Below are 21610 nucleotides of genomic sequence, written 5' to 3' on the forward strand. Positions count from 1 at the left end.
GAATTATATTTTTGTAATTTGTAATATTTTCTTTTTGATCTTGGGGTTTCTTATTGAATTTTCTCATAGAATCTCTGGTAATCATTAATTTTTTTTATTTCTACTTTCTTGTTCTAACATTTCAGAACAATTTAATTCTTGTATTTTTATGTCAAAGATTCTTTTTTTTGGTTGTAGCTTTTGGGTAGTCCAATTGTTCTTAGGTCGTCTTTTGATCTGTTCTCCAAATCTGATGTTTTTCTTATGAGATTTCTCATCATTTTTCATTATTTATATTTTATTTTATTATTTCTTGGTCTCTTATAAGTTTGCTTGCCCCTTGCCCAATTTTAGTTTTCAAGGAGTTATTCTCGAGGATTCTGCATTTCTTTTTCTAGTTGGTTGATTTTCTTTACACAGTTTTTCTTGGATTGTTCTTATTTTTTCCCTTAGTTTTCTTAGTTCTTTCTTAATCTTTCTTACTTGATTTTTAAAGTTTTTCTATGAATTCTTTTTGGGTAAGTGACCATTTGATGTTATGCTTTGGGGTAGGAGAGGCTTTTAAATTTCAGGATTCACTGCTAAAGATAAATCCGAGTCTTCCTTATTCACATAGTAACTTTCAGTGGTTGGTTTTTTGTTTTTTTTTTTTTTTTTGTTTTGTTTTTTGCCTTTGCCTGCTCCTTTTATAGTATATTGTTGGTGCAATTACCTCTGGAACTGGGGTATGGTAGATGGTGTTTCTGGCCTTCAGTTCTCCCTTCTGGTCTGGAACACCCAAACCATCAACTCCATCCTCCTGTAAGTGTCCACAGCCAGCATTGTTTCTGTAATCACTGGGTTTGTGCAGGTTCCTTCTCACGAAGAGCTATCTCAGCAGCATAGCTGTGTCTGACATTCCTTATCATCAGATGTTCGTTCAATCTTCTGACTTAGATGCCAGACTCCCCATACAGTCTGGGAAGTGAAAATTCTTATGGCTTTGGTGGAAGCTACCTCCCAACCCAGCTAGGCTCAGGACTTAACATTTACTGTTTCAACTGAGCTAGCCTGGATGTGTTTACATTTCATATGGCCCAAACCTCCATCCTGGTATCTTTCATCAGATTTTCTTTTCTTGTCACAGAAGACCCACTGTTTGGACCCAATTCTTATTTGTTTTTAATTGTTCTATTTTTGCCCTGAAGCACAATTTTGTTGTTTTTGTGGGGGAAATATGGAGAGCTTGGAATTTCTGATTTACTCCTCCATCTTCTTAAAATTCTCTCAAAACTTATTTCTAAATGTACACAAGGATTCAGGAATGAAGAGGGAATTCAGGTGGAAGTAACAATGAAGAGGCAGACTATTTTGGACAAAACCCTGCAGCACCATGTAGAATTTTGAATTGATGTTTGAAGAGGCACTATATTACAAAATCAGATGGTACATGAAAGAGGACCAGAGAGTAAGTGGATTGAGGGGACTATCTGATGTACCTGAGTCAAGCTGAAAGCTAACAAAGAATGGAAGATGATTCTTATAGTGTCTCAGGAAGAGAAGAACCTATAGGAGAGTGTAGTAATAGAAATTAATAAACATAGCTTGAGGTACAAAATTCTAAGCACTATCAGTTTATTAACAAATCATTGATTTATTAATAAAAAGGATCAATGAATATCTCTAATAGGACAGAGGCAAAAAAGTTAGCAGAAGCAGCTCCCCCCTCCCCCTTAATACAAAACAAAAAACAAGATTGGGAAGAACATGATTATTGGTACAGCTGAAATCATCATGGGGCCAAGATCATTATGACAGGATTTTTTGAGGAATGTCATCCAGTGCTCATATGAGACTAGTGATCATTAACCTCTGTCATTAAGGAATGGTGATTGATTTATGGGATCTAATTGTATCCTATAATCTTTGTTAGTGTACCAGAATTAGCAGACTCTTTGGCACCTAGAAGTTTTGTTTAGGATATAATAACTTTCCTTAATAGTACAAGGACAGTTCAGGGACAATATATCTCTTAGAACTAGCTTCAGGATTTAAATACTTAAAATACCAAATGTCCTGGTATTTACTTAGGAGATAATGGTATGGAAGATGACAATTCTTTCTTTTTAATTACAGTGTCATGTCAGGCTGATCTTTAAACCAGGTCAGGAGGGAAAGCTAAATTCCTGAACTTAACTAAAGGACATAGGAGCAGGACTTAAACAGATACAAAATCTAATTACAATATGAAACAAATATAATATGGAATCACTTGCAAAGTAGAAATAATTTTAATTTCTCAAGAGTAAGTGAGGAAGGCAGAAGAACTGAAAAGGGTAGAAAAAGATTGAGGCTTTGCTTTAGTGATGGAAAATGATTTTACTGTTGAATATTGTAGGCTGAGAAATTTTCTGTGAAGAGAAATGGAAATCTTGTGCTACATGTTATCTGGGATATTTAGTGTTTCAGAGGACTATTTATTCTATCTCAGAAGGCAAGTGAAAGTTGTAATTTCTCAAACAACTGACATCTGGCAAAGTGGACCTGCAGGGGCATAGGAAGGAGATTTGGAGGCAAATGGGGGAAAGAAGGCAACTGGAGGGTATAGATTAGAGGTAGACTGCATAATCAGGAATGTGGTAGTGGGGAGGTAAGCATGGGGCAATGCCCTCTCTGTCATCTTTTTTGCAGTTTTCTGCAAATGAGACCAGGGGAAAAAGCCATTTTGAGGGGAGACTCTAGAAGGTAGTGCCTAAAGGGAAAAGCTAGATATCCTAGAAGTTTAGATTGCATAAGAAATACAAAGAATAGAAAGGCTAAATAATTTTAGTGGTCTTTCACCAGATTAAACTAGAAGAGGACAGATAATTGAATGAAAGAAGTCCTTTATAAAAAGAGGCAAAAAATAATAAAATTTTAAAAATTAATGAACAGGACTAGTTGAAGAGGGAAATAGGATATATTTGACTGAGAGGGGAACAAAAGGAGGAGAAATTTAAGATAAATATAGGAAAGAAAAAGGAAATAATATAACTTCAAATGAAAAGTGGTGACAATTGGGCAAGGAAAAGGGAGCCATTGGGAACAGAAGTTTAAAAAACGATTAAGATAAAGTTTCTAATTGAACATAGTACTGTGTTTAGAAAGAGAGGAAAAATTATAACTCCCCAAACCCTCAATATTAGAGCCAAATGGAGGAAAATGCAAATGTAACTTTAATATCTTTAAATATGAATGGATTAAATAATCCAATAAAATGAAAAGTGATCATTTGACTAAAAATTATCAAGCTAAAAAATCAAATAACCAAATTAAAATGGGAAATACTAAAATTAGAGAAGAAATATACTTATTGGAAACAAAAATAGAATAAAAATCTGATTCTTTGGACATAATAATAAGATGGATAAATCTGTAGCTATTCTTATTAAATATAATAGAGCTGAAAAATCAAATCAATAAAATAGCAAATGAGCAAGGCAAAATCATAGTAAAACCAGAAGAAATAAAAAAATAATCAAAATACATTGTAGAGTTGTATGCTAACAAAACAAAACACAAAAGAAACAGAATACCTTTAAAAATATAAAATATTCAAAGTATTAGAACATCAGGTAGAGATCACAAATGACTCAATTTCAGAAAAGTCAACACATCTAATGTAAAGAAACTACCAAAGGCAGGTGGTAAGGAAACTTGGTCCTGATGAATTCACAGGAGAATTCTATAAAACTTATAAGGAATAATTAGCAACTTTTCTTCACAAATTATTATAAAAACCAAGAAAGACATTACCATACCAGAATGCTTTTATGAAACAAATATAATCCAATAATTAAACTAGAGAAAGATAAAAAGAAAACTAGATATCCATATTGTTAATGAATGTTGGCAAATATATACAGGCTGCAGAGATTTTTATCCAAGAAGTCATTATGGTCAAGTGGGATTTATTCCAGGGATATAAGGACAGTTCAATATTAGTAAAGCATTTAACACAATCATATTAAAACCCAAAACATCCAAAACCACATGCCCATCTTAATAGATGCAGAAAAAGTTTTGACAAATGACAGCATTCTTTTATGCTAAAAGTTTTATAATATACAGTCATAGAGGGGTCTTTTAAAAACAAGTGTATAATGATCTGCTAGTTCTGTTCATTTCATTCAGCATCAGTTGATGTAAGTCTCTCCAAGCCTCTCTGTATTCCTCCTGTTGGTCATTTCTTACATAATAATAATATTCCATAAAATTTATATACCATAATTTACCCAACCATTCTCCAATTGATGGGCATCCATTCATTTTCCAATTTCTAGCCACTACAAAAAGAGCTACCACAAACATTTTGGCACATACAGGTCCCTTTCCCTTCCTTAGTATTTCTTTGGAATATAAGCCCAGTAGTAGCACTGCTGGATCAAAGAGTGTGCACAGTTTGATAACTTTTTGAGCATAGTTCCAAATTACTCTCCAGAATGGCTGGATTCTTCCACAACTCCACCAACAATGCATCAGTGTCCCAGTTTTCCCACATCCCCTCCAACATTCATCATTGTTTTTTCCTGTCATCTTAGCCAATCTGATAGGAGTGAAGTGGTATCTCAGAGTTGTCTTAATTTGCATTTCTTTGATCAGTAGTTATTTGGAACACTCTTTTATATGAGTGAAAAGAGTTCCAATTTCATCATCTGAAAATTGTTTGTTCATATCCTTTGACCATTTATAAATTGGAGAATGGTTTGATTTCGTAGAAATTAGAGTCCGTTCTCTAATATATTTTGGAAATGAGCCCTTTATCAGAACCTTTAACTGTAAAAATGTTTTCCCAATTTGTTACTTCCCTTCTAATCTTGTTTGCATTAGTTTTGTTTATATAAAAGCTTTTAAATTTGATGTAATCAAAATGCTCAATTTTGTGATCAATAATGATCTCTAGTTCTCCTTTGGTCATAAATTTCTTCCTCCTCCACAAGTCTTAGGGTAAACTATCCTGTGTTCCTCTAATCTATTTATTATTTCATTATTTATGCCTAAATCATGGACCCATCTTGAGCATGGTGTTAAGTGTGGGTCCATATCTAATTTCTGCCATACTAATTTTCAGTTTCCCCAATAGTTTTTTTCAAATAATGAATTCTTATCCCAAAAGTTGGTATATTTGGGTTTGTCAAACACTAGATTGCTATACTTGTACCCCAATTTGTCCTGTTCCACTGATCAACTGGTCTATTTCTTAGCCACTACCAAATGGTTTTGGTGACTGCTGCTTTATAATATAGCTTTAGATCAGGTACAGTTAGACCACCTTCATCTCATTTTTTTTTTCATTAATTCCTTTGAAATTCTTGACCTTTTGCTATTCCATATGAATTTTGTTGTTATTTTTTCTAGGTAATTAGTTTCTTGGGATTTTGATTGGCATAGCACTAAAAATTAGATTAGTTTCGGGAGTATTGTCATCTTTATTATATTTGCTCAGCCTATCCAAGAGCACTCAATGTCTTTCCAATTATTTAAATCTGACTTTATTTTTGTGGCAAGTGTTTCGTAATTTTGCTCATATAATTCCTGACTTTTCTTTGGTAGATGGATTCCCAAATATTTTATACTCTCGACAGTTGTTTTGAATGGAATTTGTCTTTGTATCTCTTGCTGTTGCGTTTTGTTAGTGATATAAAAATTCTGAGGATTTATGTGGATTTGTTTTGTATCCAGCAACTTTGCTAAAGTTGTGAATTATTTCTAATAACTTCTTATTAGAATCTCTGAGGTTCTCTAAGTATACCATCATATCATCTGCAGAGAGTGATAGTTTGATTTCCTCATTACCTACTCTTATTCCTTTAATCTCTTTCTCTACTCTTATTGCTGAGGCTAGCATTTCTAATACAATATTGAATAGTAATGGTGATAGTGGGCAACCTTGTTTCATTCCTGGTTTTACTGGGAAAGGTTCCAGTTTATTGCCATTACATATGATGTTTACTGACGATTTTAAATATATGCTCCTGACTATTTTAAGGAATAGTCCATTTATTCCTTTACTCTCAAGTGTTTTTAGTAGGAATGGATGCTGGATTTTATCAAATGCTTTTTCTGCATCTGTTGAGATGATCATATGGTTTTTGTTAATTTGATTATTAATATGGCCAATTATACTAATAGTTTTCCTAATGTTAAACCAGCCCTGCATTCCTGGTATAAATCCTACTTGATCATAGTGTATTATCCTGGGTATGATTTTCTGAAGTCCTTTTGCTAATATCTTCTTTAAGACTTTAGCATCAATATTCATTAAGGAGATTGTTCTATAGTTTTCTTTCTCTGTTTTCAACTTACCTGGTTTAGATATCAGTACCATGTCTGTGTCAAAAAAGGAATTTGGGAGGGCTCCTTTATCTCCTATTTTTTCCAACAGTTTATATAACATTGGGGCTAATTGTTCTTTAAATGTTTGGTAGAATTCACATGTAAATCCATCTGGTCCTGGGGATTTTTTCTTGGGGAGTTGATTAATAGCTTGTTCTATTTCTTTTTTCTGAAATGAGACTATTTAGGCAATTTACTTCTCTTAATCTAAGAAGCCTATATTTTTGGAGGTAGTCATCTATTTCACTTAAGTTATCAAATTTATTGGCATAAAGTTGGGCAAAGTAACTCATTATTTCTCTAATTTCCTCTTCATTGGTGAAAAGATCCCCCTTTTCATTTTGAAGACTAACAATTTGATTTTCCTCTTTCCTTTTTCTGATCAGATTTACCAAAGGTTTATCTATTTTATTTCTTTCAATATTATTGATTTCTCCTTTTAATTTTAGAATTTCAAGTTTAGTATTTGGTTGGGGGTTTTTAATTTAGTGTTTTTCTAGATTTTTAAGTTGCAGGCCCAATTCATTGATCTTCTCTTTTTCTATTTTATTCAAGTAAGCCTCTAAAGATATAAAATTTCCCCTTGTTACCGCTTTAGCTGCATCCCACAAATTTTGGTATGATGTCTCATCGTTGTCATTATCTTGAGTGAAATTATTAATTGTTTCTATAATTTGCTGTTTCACTCAATCATTCTTTTTTAAAATTAATTTTATAATTATAATTTTTTTTACAGTACATATGCATGGGTAATTTTGTTTTTTTAACCACATTATCCCTTGTATTCATTTTTCCAAATTTTCCCTTCCCTCCCTCTACTCCCTCCCCTAGATGACAGGCAATCCCATACATATTAAATGTGTTACGTTATAACCTAGATACAATGTGTGTAAAACCAAATTTCTTGTTGCACGGTAAGACCAATCATTCTTTAAGATGAGATTATTTACTTTCCAATTACTTTTTGGTCTATTTACCCCTAACTTCTCGTTGAATGTAGTTTTTATTGCATTGTGATCTGAGAAGAAAGCATTTACTATTTCTGCCTTCCTGCATTTAATTTTGAGATCTTTATGTCCTAATATATGGTCAATTTTTGTATAGGTTCCATGAACTGCTGAGAAGAAAGTATACTTCTTTCTGTCACCATTCAGTTTTCTCCAAAGATCCCTAATTTTTCTAATCTTCTATTTACCTCCTTAATTTCTTTCTTATTTGTTTTGTTGTTTGATTTATCTACTTCTGAGAGTACAAGGTTGAGATCTTCCACTATTATAGTTTTCTTGTCTATTTCTTCTTGCAACTCTCTTAACTTCTTCTTTAGGAAGTTAGATGTTATACCACTTGGTGCATATATGTTTAATATTGATATGGCTTCATTGTCTATGCTATAGTTTTGCAGGATATAGTTTCCTTCCTTATCTCTTTTAATTAGGTCAATTTCTGCTTTTGCTTGATCTGAGATAAGGTTGGCCACCCCTGCTTTTTTGACTTCACTTGAAGCATAATAGATTCTGCTCCAGCCTTTTACCTTTACTCTGTATGTATCTCCCTGCTTTAAATATGTTTCCTTTAAGCAACATATTGTAGGCATCCAGTCTGCTATCCGCCTCTGCTTAATGGGAGAGTTCATCCCATAAACATTTACAGTTAAAATTACTAATTCTGTATTTCCTGCCATCATATTATCCCCAGCTTATGCTTTTTTTCCCCTTTTCCCCCCAACCCACTTCCCCCATATTAAGCTTATGGGCCTCACTTGTATCACACAGCCCTCCCTTTTTAGTATCCCTCCCCCCTCCTTTTAAATCCTTCCCCTTTCTTGTACCCTTCCTTTATTACTCTTTTCCTTTTCCCTTTTCCTCTCCCCCCTTTTTATGAGGTGAGAGAGAATTCTCTGAAAGACAAATATGTCAATTATTAACTCTTTGAGCCTACTCTGATGAAAGTAAGATTCACAAAATGTTCCTCCCCCTCTCTAAATTCCCTGAACTATGGTAAATTTTCTTTACCTCTTCCTGGGATGTATTTTCCCTCTTTTTATCTCCCCTTTTCCCGTTTTCTGATACTATCCCTTTTCCCTTTCTACTTCCCCTTTTTTTAAAATGTTATATCAGTAAAATCAAATTATACATGTGGACTTTCTGTATATCCACAAGAGAAATACAGTTCTCTAGTGTTCCTTTTACATTTTTCTGCTTCTCTTGAGTCTTGTGGTTGGAGATCAAATTTTTTGTTAAGATCTGTTTTTTTTTCCTTAGAAACAAATGGAATTCCTCTGTTTCATTAAATGTCCATCTTCTTCCATGGAAGAAAATGCTAAACTTAGCTGGGTAGTTTATTCTTGGCTGCATTCCAAGTTCTTTTGCCTTTTGGAATATCAGATTACAGGCCCTTTGATTCTTTAATGTGGATGCAGCCAGGTCTTGAGTGACCTTTATTGTGACACCTCGATATTTGAATTGTTTTTTCCTGGCTGCTTGCAATATTTTTTTCTTAGTCTGATAGTTCTGCAGCTTAGCCACAATTTTCCGTGGATTTTTTTTTTTTTAGGGTCTTTTTCAGCAGGTGTTTGACGAATTCTTTCAATGCCTATTTTCCCTTCTGTTTCTATTATCTTTGCACAGTTCTGTTTGATGATTTCCTGTAAAATAGAATCTAGGCTCTTTTTTTCATCATAATTTTCGGGAAGTCCAATGATCCTCAGATTATCTTTCTTAGATCTATTTTCCAGGTCTATAGATTTTCCCAGTAAATATTTGACGTTATTCTCCAGCTTTTCATTTTTTTTTTGATTTTGTTTGACTGATTATTGGTGTCCCAATGAATCATTCATTTCTATTTGTTCAGTCCTGATTTTTAATGAGTTATTTTCTTCATTCACATTTTTTAGTTCTTTTTGTATATGTCCAATTGAGTTTTTAAATGAATTATTTTGCTCTGTGGAATTTTTTTCCATTTCATTAATTTTTTTTAGTGAGTTATTTTCTTTTTCCAATTCACATATCCTACTTTCTTGAGAATTCTTTATCTTTTGCAATTCAGAAATCCTACTTTCCTGTGATTTTTTTTAACCTTTTCCAATTCACAAATTTTGTTTCCCTGCATTTCCTGTGAATTCTTTATCTTTTCCAATTCAAATTTCAGGACGTTGTTACTCTCTTGCATAGCTTCTCTTTCCTTTGCCCATTTATCTTCTAACTCTCTTTTCAGGTCTTTAATAGTCTCTTCTAGGAGAGAGTTATGTGATGTGGGCCAGGTAACATTCCCCTTCAGAGTATTATCTGGATACTGTCTGCTGTCAGCCTCCTCAGGGTTAGAGATCCACTCTTTTTCTATACAGATGCTGTCAATCGTTCTCTTCAATTTCTTACTCATTTTTAATAACCTGTGGGGTCTGCTTTCTTGGTAGGGAGTTCCCAACTTCCTCTACAGAATAGAGATATGGAAGGCAGCTGTCTTGTGAATGGGGTGGAAAAGGTATGAGGTTGTTCTGGGAGAGAGTTCCCTCCCCCTCCCCCCCACCAGAAGTGATTCAGAGCTGGGCTGCGGGTGTGCCCAGTGAAGGACTCCCTCCCCCCTTTGTAGCCTAGCGACTGCCCTAAGGCTAGAAGCTGAACTGTGAAAGCATCACAACCTCAGGCACCCCCCACCCCATCCCTGTGGGACCTTAGATATTAGCCACTGACCAGCAAATAGCCCCGGCGTACAGACTGGAAGTATCTCTGCCTGGGAAGCACAGTCACTGTTGTGGGGGTTTCACTGCTGTGGAAGTTCCACTGCCTTGGGCTGAGCCCCCCACTGTGAGATTGGAGGCTGCCCCTGGCTGTGACTCCCTCCCCCCACTGCTTTGCAGGCTCTTAATTGCCCCAAGGAAAAGCCCGGACAGCAGAAGGCTTGCCACAATTTGTGCTGTCTTACTTCCCGTTTGGGGTAGCTATAGGCAGTTTCTGGCAGGTTTTTTTTTTTTATTTTTTTATTTTTTTTTTTTTAAGTGGCTTGACTTCTCTGCTGGTCTGTTCTTTTGCAAGCAGAGTAGAGCTATCAGCCTATGCCAGAATCCTCTGTCTCAGCAGCTTTTCTAACCTCAAAGGCCTCTCCAGCCCGATGGGCACAGTAAGCTAGCCTTTAATCTATCTCTGACTGTGCTGGTCCTTTTCCCCCACCCTTCATTATAGACTTTTTTGACGAAGTTCCAGATTCTTTTCAACTGGTAAGTTGTGTTTCTAATCTTCATGATTTTTACCAGTCCAGCGTTATTTTTGAGGCTGAATTAAATAGTTGGTATTGAGGGTAAGGGAAAGCTTAGAAGTTCATCTTGGCTCCGCCTCCCAGAAAGAATATTAAGAAAATTCTGTACAGAGAACAATTTTAGCTTTTATCCTATAAAGAGAATTAAAAGAATTCTTGAGAAGAGACTTTTAACTGGTATTCTTTGCAAACTGAATGTCGAAACTCTGGATTTTGAAGCTAACTGCAGTTAGAGATGGCTTGAGTTGTCTAACTATAATCTTTTCCACAGCTTTGTAAATAATACATTGTAAATAACATTTTATGTGTCATAAAGAAGTTATGTAATCATAGATATTTAATTCATAGGCCATTAAGTGTTTCTATATATGAATATAGAGACACAATTACTTCTGAGGAAAAAGATTTCTCTAGTTGATTAAATATTAAATGAACTGCAGTGAAGAATCAAGATAATCAGAAATGTCATAATTTTAATAATTGATAAGGAAATATTTAAACACACACTGAGATTATTCTAGAACTAGGGAATAAAAGATGTCAAGTGATATGCTGAGGGATAGACAGACAGTCCATTTAGGCTACAAGCAATAAGTTTCCAAGCCATCCAAAATTGGAAAGGACTGGTTTATGAAGATCTGAATTATCATAGGAAGTATTGAAGCAATGGCTAGGCTAGCTCATAGAATTTTAGACCAGCATCAGGTGATCTTTAATCAACTCCACCATGTGCTTCTCTTATCTGTGCAATAAAATTTGAACTTCAAAACATGTGAGGTAGGGAATGATGATTTCTAAAGTTGTTTTTATCTTTCACATTTTTTGATTGTATTCCATCAACTTTGATAGATGCAAAAAAGAATTTCTACCCTTTGTTTAAAGGTCTGTGCTAAGAATTAGAGCAAATACTGGTACAGGTTCAATGTAGTTTTAAAATACACATAAAATTAACTTCATCTTAATCTCACCTACAAGGGGCAAAGGAATTTGGGGAAAATGATTAAAATGGGGTTTGATTTGAAAGAAAAACAAGATAAGAAAAACAAAATAAGCAAAAGGGAGAAGGAAACCATTGTAGATAGAGAGACTTCTTGAGATATCCAAAGTGCCTGTTAATAGATTGAGGACTTACTGGAAGGTCGGTAGAGGAATAACAATGATCTATAGTATAAGTCAATAATTATCAAAACTATCTGCTATTGGCTAAGACATCGAATTCATTATTTGGTTAAAAAAAGGAGATATGCAGATCAGGAACTTTTGTAACTAGAACTCTGTTAGTAATCCACAACTCTGGAAGTGATAATACAGATATTAGCTTGGCTCTTTCCTCCAGAAAAACCAAAGGGAGTAGGGGGAGAGGGAAGGTGAATTAGTCCTTTTACAATTCCTGAAAATTAACTGCTTAATTTTTTTCCTTTCCATTACTTTCACTAAAATCACTGCAAACAAAAACATACAGTCCAATCATTTCCACCCTGTTTCATTATTATTTGTATTATCCTTCTAGAGAAAGATTATAGAGAGATGTTACTCTCAGTGAAGGTTGGAAGACTTGTTTACTACGTGAAAACTGAATTGGGAGTTTGAGAATTACAAGTATATTAGATAGCTCTAATAAATGTCCTGATGAAAAAGAGAGCCCCCATATCCCTGAAAAAATAGTCTTAGTAAACAGACCAGTATAGTCCATGAAGAAAGAAGACCGTGAAGCTATATTCTTCAATCCCTCTGGAGGTAGGTTTTAGAAACAAAACCACTTCTATATGGAGAGTAAGCTGCTAGAGAACTTTTTTTCCAGAAAGAGGAGATAGGATGTAAGTGTCCTTAACATATTTCCCAAACTAAATATTTGTCTTTCTCAGCAGTGACACCTGGTGGCTATATAGGGGAGGATTAATTGTTCATTCAAAAAATATTTTCAAGGTGCAGAAGGTAAATACTGAAAAAATAATTGGATTGTACAGAATGCAGAATATATAGCAAAGTTCTCACTCAATATGAATATGTTTAATGACCGGTATTAGCTTATTTCACTTCTCTGACACAACCTGTCCCATAATCTTTGTCTCATGATTTTTAAAACAAAAGGAAAGAGTATTGTTATAGAATTCTTTTAGTAGAAATAATAGCTGTGGTTGATTAAATTAAGCATGGAAATGTAGCCCTAGTTTTATCTAAAAGCAAAACAAGGATTGTTGTTATAAACAAAGATCCTCTTGTTAGTCTCAGAATGCAGGGTTGTCCTGGCTGTTGGTAGTATTTTTTGGCATATGAGGAATGAGCTCTCTCATTTTAAGGTTGTAGAATGATAAATAAAGTCTTTGTTTAATATCTCTTTCTGAACAGGCTATTCAAAGAGCAGAGACCTAATCTTTTGTTGCTTAGCTTATCTACATTTCACTGCCTTAAATTTGGGTTGAGGATTTTTTTGAGAGACTATGTTTGAAGAATCTTCTAGCTGTAGTGAAAGCAAAAACTAGTTGTTGGCCCAAGATTTTCCTTTGGAGATGAACTATTTTCCGAGAAACTGGAAAGACATACTTTTAAAGAGGCAGGGATGAAATATAAATCTCTTTGGGAGAAAAAGGGAGTGTCACTGTGTTTCTTTCACTAAAAATAAATTCTCAGAAACATTTTTGTTTTAATACTATTCCATACTCCATTCCATAATATCTTTACTGTCTTATGTGAATGGAAAATCTTAGCTTCTTTCCTTGGATTTTTAATTTTGATCACCAAAAAAGACATTTCTAAGCTTTAAGACTATAAATTGTACCCAAGTGAATTAAAAATAAGAATTATAATGAAATCAAAAGTTATTTGAAGAAACAAGAAATTAAACTTTTAATGGGGAGAGAAAATACACAGAAATAAGTAAACCAATATGACTGAATTTGAAAGGAAAAAACCCACTTTATTTTTACTTCAGTCTTGGCTTAAAATATTTTTAGAGATATTTCCTAAAAAATGCTAAAATTTATTATTAATGTTTGGCTCTTTGGTACACTGGCACCACTATATTTTTGTTGTTGTTTTATACACATATAAAAGAACCTGTGAAAATGTCTTTGCAAAAAAAGTTATAAAACCAAAATACTATTTTTTGCTTATTTTCTGTTACAGTGCTCTGGGTAAGCTTTTTATTCCAATAAGAAATCATTTCATTTTTGTTCATTATACCATTTCTATAGGGATAAATTTAATCTTGAAAGACACTGGTTATGTTTATAGTAAAGATGTGAGTCATGTAGGTCTGTTACTGATGCCCTGTTGGAAACATGACTTTTCACTAATAATTATGATATTTCATTTCTTCTTCTTTTTTTAACTTTTAAAATGATTATTATAGCTTTTTATTTACAAAACATATACAGAGATAATTTTGTCAAATTTGACCCTTATAAAATCTTCTGTTCCATATTTTCTCTTCCTTCTCCCTGCCCCCTCCCCTAGATGGTAGGTAGTCCAAAACATGTTAAATGTTAAAATATATGCTAAATGCAATATATATATATGTATATATGTGCATATACATACATACATATATATACATACATACATATATATATATACATACATACATATATATATACATATATATATGTATATATATATATGCATATTTATACAGTGTTCTTGCTGCACAAGAAAAATCAGATCTAGAAAGAAAAAAAAAACCTGAGAAGGAAAACAAAAATGCAAGTAAACAATAACAGAAAGAGTGAAAATGCTATGTTGTGGTCTACACTCTTTTCCCATAGTCCTTTCTCTAGGTGTAGATGGCTCTCTTCATCATTGAACAAGTGGAACTGGTTTGAATCATCTCATTGTTGAAGAGAACCACATCCTTTAGAATTGATCATCGTATAGTCTTGTTGTTGCCATGTATAATGATCTCCTGATTCTGCTCATTTCACTTAGCATCAATTCATCTAAGTCCCTTCAGGCCTCTCTGATATCATCCTGTTGGTCATTTCTTACAGAACAATAACATTCCATAATATTCATATACCTTAATTTATTCAGCCATTCTTCAATTCATGGGCATCCATTCAGTCTCCAGTTTCTAGACACAAAAGGACTGCCACAAACATTTTTGCACATGTGGATCCCTTTTCCTCCTTTAAGATCTCTTTGGGATATAGGCCCAGTAGAAACACTGCTGGGTCAAAGGCTATGCACAGTTTCATAACTTTTTGAGCATAGTTCCAAATTGCTCTCCAGAATGGTTGGATCTGTTCACATTTCCATCAACAATGTATCAGTGTCCCAGTTTTCCCACACTGCCTCCAACATTCATCTTTTCTGTCATCTTAGCCAATCTGAGAGATGTGTACTGGTATCTCAGAGTTGTCTTAATTTGCATTTCTCTGATCAATAGTGATTTGGAGCACCTTTTCATGTGACTAGAAATAGCTTCAATTTTTTCATCTGAAAATTGTCTGTTCATATCCTTTGATCATTTATCAATTGGAAAATGGCTTGATTTCTTACAAATTTGAATCGATTATATGTTGTGGAAATGAGGCCTTTATCAAAACCTTTGAATGTAAAAATGTTTTCCCCGTTTATTGTTTCCCTTCTAATCTTGTCTGCATTAGTTTTGTTACAACAAAATTTTTTAACTTAATATAATCAAAATGATCTGTTTTGTGATCACAATAATTTTGTGATCTAGTTCTTTGATCACACATTCCTTCTTCCTCCACAGGTCTGAGAGGTAAACTATCCTATGTTCTTCTAATTTATTTATAATGATATGTTTCATTTCAATATTATTTTAGTATCAATTAAATTTTTAGTCAGATAAATAGTAATTTTCAACAAGAATCTGTGGCATGAGGATAACACCTAAATATTAATTTTTTATGCATCACTAACATTTAAGCTTTGAAATAACATTGAACTAACTTTGAACCTAAGATTTCCATAGTGGCTTTTAAAAGGACTTTCATCATTTACCAAGTAAGTTCAATGCATAATAACATGTTCCTGAACAAATATCCTGTACCCTTTGTCCTTTATCATAGATATTACTTTGCTCCAGTAAATTGTGTACTGGTTTTGTAAAGTTCTTAGTGATAGTTAATTGCTATAACCCTTTTGTATCTTTTCAAAGTAGGAGTTTCTAAATTGCAAATTTGTTTTTCTGTATTCTTACTGTACCTTGTTAGTATAAACAGTCTGCAAAAAGCAAGCCCACATGTAGCACAAGAAGAGCTTTCATTGAGTGACTTCATGGAAAGTAGAATGTACATTTCTATCCCTTTCTCTTTCTATTCTTCTCCAAGGGAAACTTTAATTCTTCCCAGTACAGGAAGCAGGAAGTTTGAGCTAGAAACCAGCACTACCCTCTCCTCAGGGAGAGGGACGACTATGGTAGAAGTATATCTATCTACTCTCTTAAATATAGTTCATCTGGGAACACATGACTGCTTTCTATTTAACTTTTGGTCATTTTCATTTTGGGGAAAAGCAACCTTAAGCTTTATGTCAAAAATTTGACTCCATTCTCTACCCAATACCAATTCCACAAAACAAAATCAAAGAAACCCATTTATTTAAATCATAGCAAAACCTTAATTAAAGAAAGCATGCATAGGAGAATATTCCAGACAATACAGAGTAAAGCTTTCCTTTGGGAGCAAGATAACTAAGTTCAACCAAGAGAGAGTATTTTTGATTTCACCCAAGGGGAAATTTTCCAATATCTCCAGGATAGCAAACTGGACATGGTGGAGAATCACAGTTTCTCACATGTATTCCAAAAGTCTTTTCCTTCAGCAATCTGAAGTGAGGTTGACCTTTTCTATCGTTTCTTTTAAAGCTGGAAGCCAGAAGGGCCTAAAGTGTAATAAAGTGTAATAAATAAGACTGTCTTGGAGAATCTCAGAGGAAACTTTGAGTACTAAAGCTTTTAACTCTCACAAACTCAGCCCCACCTCTTATGCAGGGCAGGGCCTTTATCTCCATAAATAAGGAGAGTTTCCTTGAATGGGCTTCAGGAGTGAAGTTACAAATATAATTACATCACATCTAAATTATCTCTGTGCATTTTCTTTGCTTTCAAGTTGAAAATCTGTTGAAAACTTGTGTCAACTCTAAAACAATTGTGTCTTAGTTTCTCTTTTGGGTACCACAGCAACACCTAAGAATAATTCCTGTGTTTAGAGTGTTGGGAAGATTAAAAATCTCTCATTGGTCTTTAGTGAGCATATGAATCCCTGCATTCTGTTCCCCTACAATATGTGTATTGATAAAATATAAATTCATAAATGTTATTCATCCATGGAACTTGTTTGAATTTTTACTTTTTTCTTTCTTTTTTTTTATTATTATATATATATTTTTTATAATATTATCCCTTGTATTCATTTTTCCAAATTATCCCCCGTCCCTCTATTCCCTCCCCCCGATGACAGGCAATCCCATACATTTTACATGTGTTACAATATAGTCTAGGTACCATACATGTGTGTAAATATCATTTTCTTGTTGCACAATAAACATTAGAATCCGAAGGTACATGCAACCTGGGCAGACAGATATTAGTGCTAACAATTTACATTCACTTCCCAGTGTTTCTTCTCTGGATGTAGCTACCTCTGTCCATCATTGATCAACTGGAAGTGAGTTGGATCTTCTTTATGTTGAAGATTTCCACTTCCATCAGAATACATCCTCATACAGTATTGTTGTTGAAGTGTACAGTGATCTTCTGGTTCTGCTCATTTCACTCAGCATCAGTTGATTTAAGTCTCTCCAGGCCTCTCTGTATTCTTCCTGCTGGTCATTTCTTACAGAGCAATAATATTCCATAACCTTCATATACCACAATTTACCCAACCATTCTCCAACTGATGGACATCCATTCATCTTCCAGTTTCTAGCTACAACAAAAAGAGCTGCCACAAACATTTTGGCACATATATGTCTCTTTCCGCTCTTTAGTATTTCTTTGGGATATAATCCCAGTAGTAGCACTGCTGGGTCAAAGGGTATGCACAGTTTGATAACTTTTTGGGCATAATTCCATATTGCTCTCCAGAATGGCTGGATTCTTTCGCAACTCCACCAGCAATGTATTAGTGTCCCAGTTTCCCCACATCCCCTCCAACATTCATCATTATTTGTTCCTGTCATCTTAGCCAATCTGACAGGTGTGTAGTGGTATCTCAGAGTGGTCTTAATTTGCATTTCTCTGATCAGTAGTGATTTGGAACACTCTTTCATGTGAGTGGATATAGTTTCAATTTCTTCCTCTGAGAATTGTCTGTTCATATATCCTTTGACCATTTATCAATTGGAGAATGGTTCGGTTTCTTATAAATTAGGGTCAGTTCTCTATATATTTTGGAAATGAGACCTTTGTCAGAACCTTTGTTTTTAAAAATATTTTCCCAATTTGTTACTTCCCTTCTAATCTTGTTTGAATTAGTATTATTTGTACAGAAACTTTTTAGTTTGATGTAATCAAAATCTTCTATTTTGTGATCAATAATGATCTCTAGTTCTCCTCTGGTCATAAATTCCTTCCTCCTCCACAAGTCTGAGAGGTAGATTATCCTCTGTTCCTCTAATCTATTTATTATCTCCCTCTTTATGCCTAAATCATGGACCCATTTTGATCTTATCTTGGTATATGGTGTTAAGTGTGGATCCATATCTAATTTCTGCCATACTAATTTCCAGTTTTCCCAACAGTTTTTTCCGAATAATGAATTTTTGTCCCTAATGTTGGTATCTTTGGGTTTGTCAAAGATTAGATTGCTATAGATGTACCCTTTTTTGTCCTTTGTATCTAATCTGTTCCACTTATCTACCGTTCTATTTCTTAGCCAGTACCAAATGGTTTTGGTGACTGCTGCTATATAATATAGCTTTAGATCAGGTACACTTAGACCACCTTCCTCTAAGTTTTTTTTCATTAGTTCCCTTGCAATTCTCGACCTTTTATTCTTCCATATGAATTTTGTTGTTTTTTTTTTTCTAGGTCATTGAAATAGTTTCTTGGGAGTCTGATTGGTATAGCACTAAATAAATAGATTAGTTTGGGGAGTATTGTCATCTTTATTATATTCGCTCGGCCTATCCAAGAGCACTGAATGTCTTTCCAATTATTTAAATCTGATTTTATTTTTGTGGCAAGTGTTTTGTAATTTTTCTCATATAATTCCTGACTTTTCTTTGGTAGATGGATTCCCAAATACTTTATACTCTCAACATTTGTTTGGAATGGAATTTCTCTTTGTATCTCTTGCTGTTGCATTTTGTTAGTGATATATAAAAATGCCAAGGATTTATGTGGATTTATTTTGTATCCTGCCACTTTGCTGAAATTTTGAATTATTTCTAGTAGCTTTTTAGCAGAGTCTTTGGGGTTCTCTAAGTATACCATCATGTCATCTGCAAAAAGTGATAGTTTAATTTCCTCATTTCCTACTCTAATTCCTTGAATCTCTTTCTCGGCTCTTATTGCCGAGGCTAGCGTTTCTAGTACTATATTGAATAGTAATGGTGATAGTGGGCAACCTTGTTTCACTCCTGATCTTACTGGGAAAGGTTGCAGTTTATTTCTATTGCATATTATGCTTACTGAAGGTCTTAAATATATGCTCCTGATTATTCTAAGGAATAGTCCATTTATTCCTATACTCTCAAGAGTTTTTAGTAGGAATGGATGTTGGATTTTGTCAAATGCTTTTTCTGCATCTATTGAGATGATCATATGGTTCTTATTAATTTGATTATTAATATGGTCAATTATATTAATAGTTTTCCTAATATTGAACCAGCCCTGCATTCCTGGAATAAATCCTACCTGATCATAGTGTATTATCCTGGAGATGATTTTCTGAAGTCTTTTTGCTAATATCTTATTTAAGATTTTAGCATCAATATTCATTAAGGAGATTGGTCTATAATTTTCTTTCTCAGTTTTCGATCTACCTGGTTTAGGTATCAGTACCATGTCTGTGTCATAAAAGGAGTTTGGTAGGACTCCTTCATCCCCTATTTTTTCAAATAATTTATATAACATTGGGGCTAATTGTTCTTTAAATGTTTGGTGGAATTCACATGTGAATCCATCTGGCCCTGGGGATTTTTTCCTGGGGAGTTGATTAATAGCTTGTTCTATTTCTTTTTCTGAAATGGGACTATTTAAGCAATTTATCTCCTCCTCTGTTAATCTAGGGAGCCTATATTTTTGGAGGAAGTCATCCATTTCACTTAAGTTATCAAATTTATTGGCATAAAGTTGGGCAAAGTAACTCCTTATTATTTCTCTAATTTCCTCTTCATTGGTGGAAAGATCCCCCTTTTCATTTGTAAGACTATCAATTTGATTTTCCTCTTTCTTTTTTTTGATCAAATTTACCAAAGGTTTATCTATTTTATTGGCTTTTTCATAAAACCAACTCTTGGTTTTATTTATTAATTCAATAGTTTTTTTACTTTCAATATTATTGATTTCTCCTTTTAATTTTTGTATTTCAAGTTTAATTTTTGGTTGGGGGGTTTATAATTTGGTCTTTTTCTAGCCTTTTAAGTTGTAAGCCCAATTCGTTAATCTTCTCTTTCTCTATTTTCTTCAAATAAGCCTCTAAAGATATAAAATTTCCCCTTATTACTGCTTTAGCTGCATCCCAAAGATTTTGATATGATGTCTCATCATTGTCATTATCTTGGGTGAAATTGTTAATTGTTTCTATAATTTGCTCTTTCACCCAGTCATTCTTTAAGATGAGATTATTCAGTTTCCAATTACTTTTTGTTCCATTTACCCCTAACTTTTTACTGAATGTAGCTTTTATTGCATTGTGATCTGAGAAGAAAGCATTTATTATTTCTGCCTTCCTACATTTAATTTTGAGATCTTTATGTCCTAATATATGGTCTATTTTTGTATAGGATCCATGAACTGCTGAGAAGAAAGTATATTCCTTTCTATTGCCATTCAGTTTTCTCCAAAGGTCTATCATACCTAGTTTTTCTAATGTTCTATTTATGTTTTTAATTTCTTTCTTGTTTGTTTTGTGGTTTGATTTGTCTAAATCTGAGAGTGCAAGGTTGAGATCTCCCACTATTATAGTTTTACTGTCTACTTCTTCTTGCAGTTCTCTTAACTTTTCCTTTAGAAAGTTAGATGCTATACCACTTGGTGCATATATGTTTAGTATTGATATGGCTTCATTATTTATGCTACCTTTCAGCAGGATATAGTTTCCTTCCTTATCTTTTTTAACTAGATCAACTTCTGCTTTTGCTTGATCTGAGATAAGGATAGCTACCCCTGCTTTTTTGGCTTTACCTGAAGCATAATAGGCTCTGTTCCAACCTTTTACCTTTACTCTGTATGTATCTCCCTGCTTTAAGTGTGTTTCCTGTAGGCAACATATTGTAGGGTTCTGCTTTTTGATCCAATCTACTATCCGTCTCCGTTTGATGGGATCGTTCATCCCATTTACATTTACAGTTAAAATTACTAATTCTGTATTTCCTGCCATCGTATTATCCCCAGATTATGCTTTTTTCCCTTGACCCCCCTGATCCCCCTCCCCGATATTTAATTTACAGACCCCCCTTGTGACGCGCAACCCTCCCTCTTTTTTTTTTTTTTTTTTTTTTTTTTTTTTTTTTTAGGATCCCTCCCCCCTCCCTCCAAGTCCCTTCACTTATTCTCCTTTTCCTTTTCCCTTTTCCTCTCCCCCCTTTTAATGAGGTGAGAGAAAATTCTCTGAAAAACAAATATGTTAATTATTTACTCTTTGAGCCTCTCCTGATGAGAGTAAGATTCACACAATGATTCTCCCCCTCACTAAGTTCCCTCAGATATGGTGTATTTTCTATGCCTCTTCCTGGGATGTAGTTTCCCTCTTTTTATCATTCCTTCCCCTTTTTCTGAACCGACCTCCTTCCGTTTACTACACCCCCCTTTTTTTCTTTTATATCAGTAAAATCAAATTATCCTTGAGTACTTTTTATATAACCACAACAGAGTTACAGTTCTCAAGGGTTCTGT

The sequence above is a fragment of the Sminthopsis crassicaudata genome, chromosome 2 (genome assembly GCF_048593235.1).
Source record: "Sminthopsis crassicaudata isolate SCR6 chromosome 2, ASM4859323v1, whole genome shotgun sequence".
Taxonomy (NCBI): domain Eukaryota; kingdom Metazoa; phylum Chordata; class Mammalia; order Dasyuromorphia; family Dasyuridae; genus Sminthopsis; species Sminthopsis crassicaudata.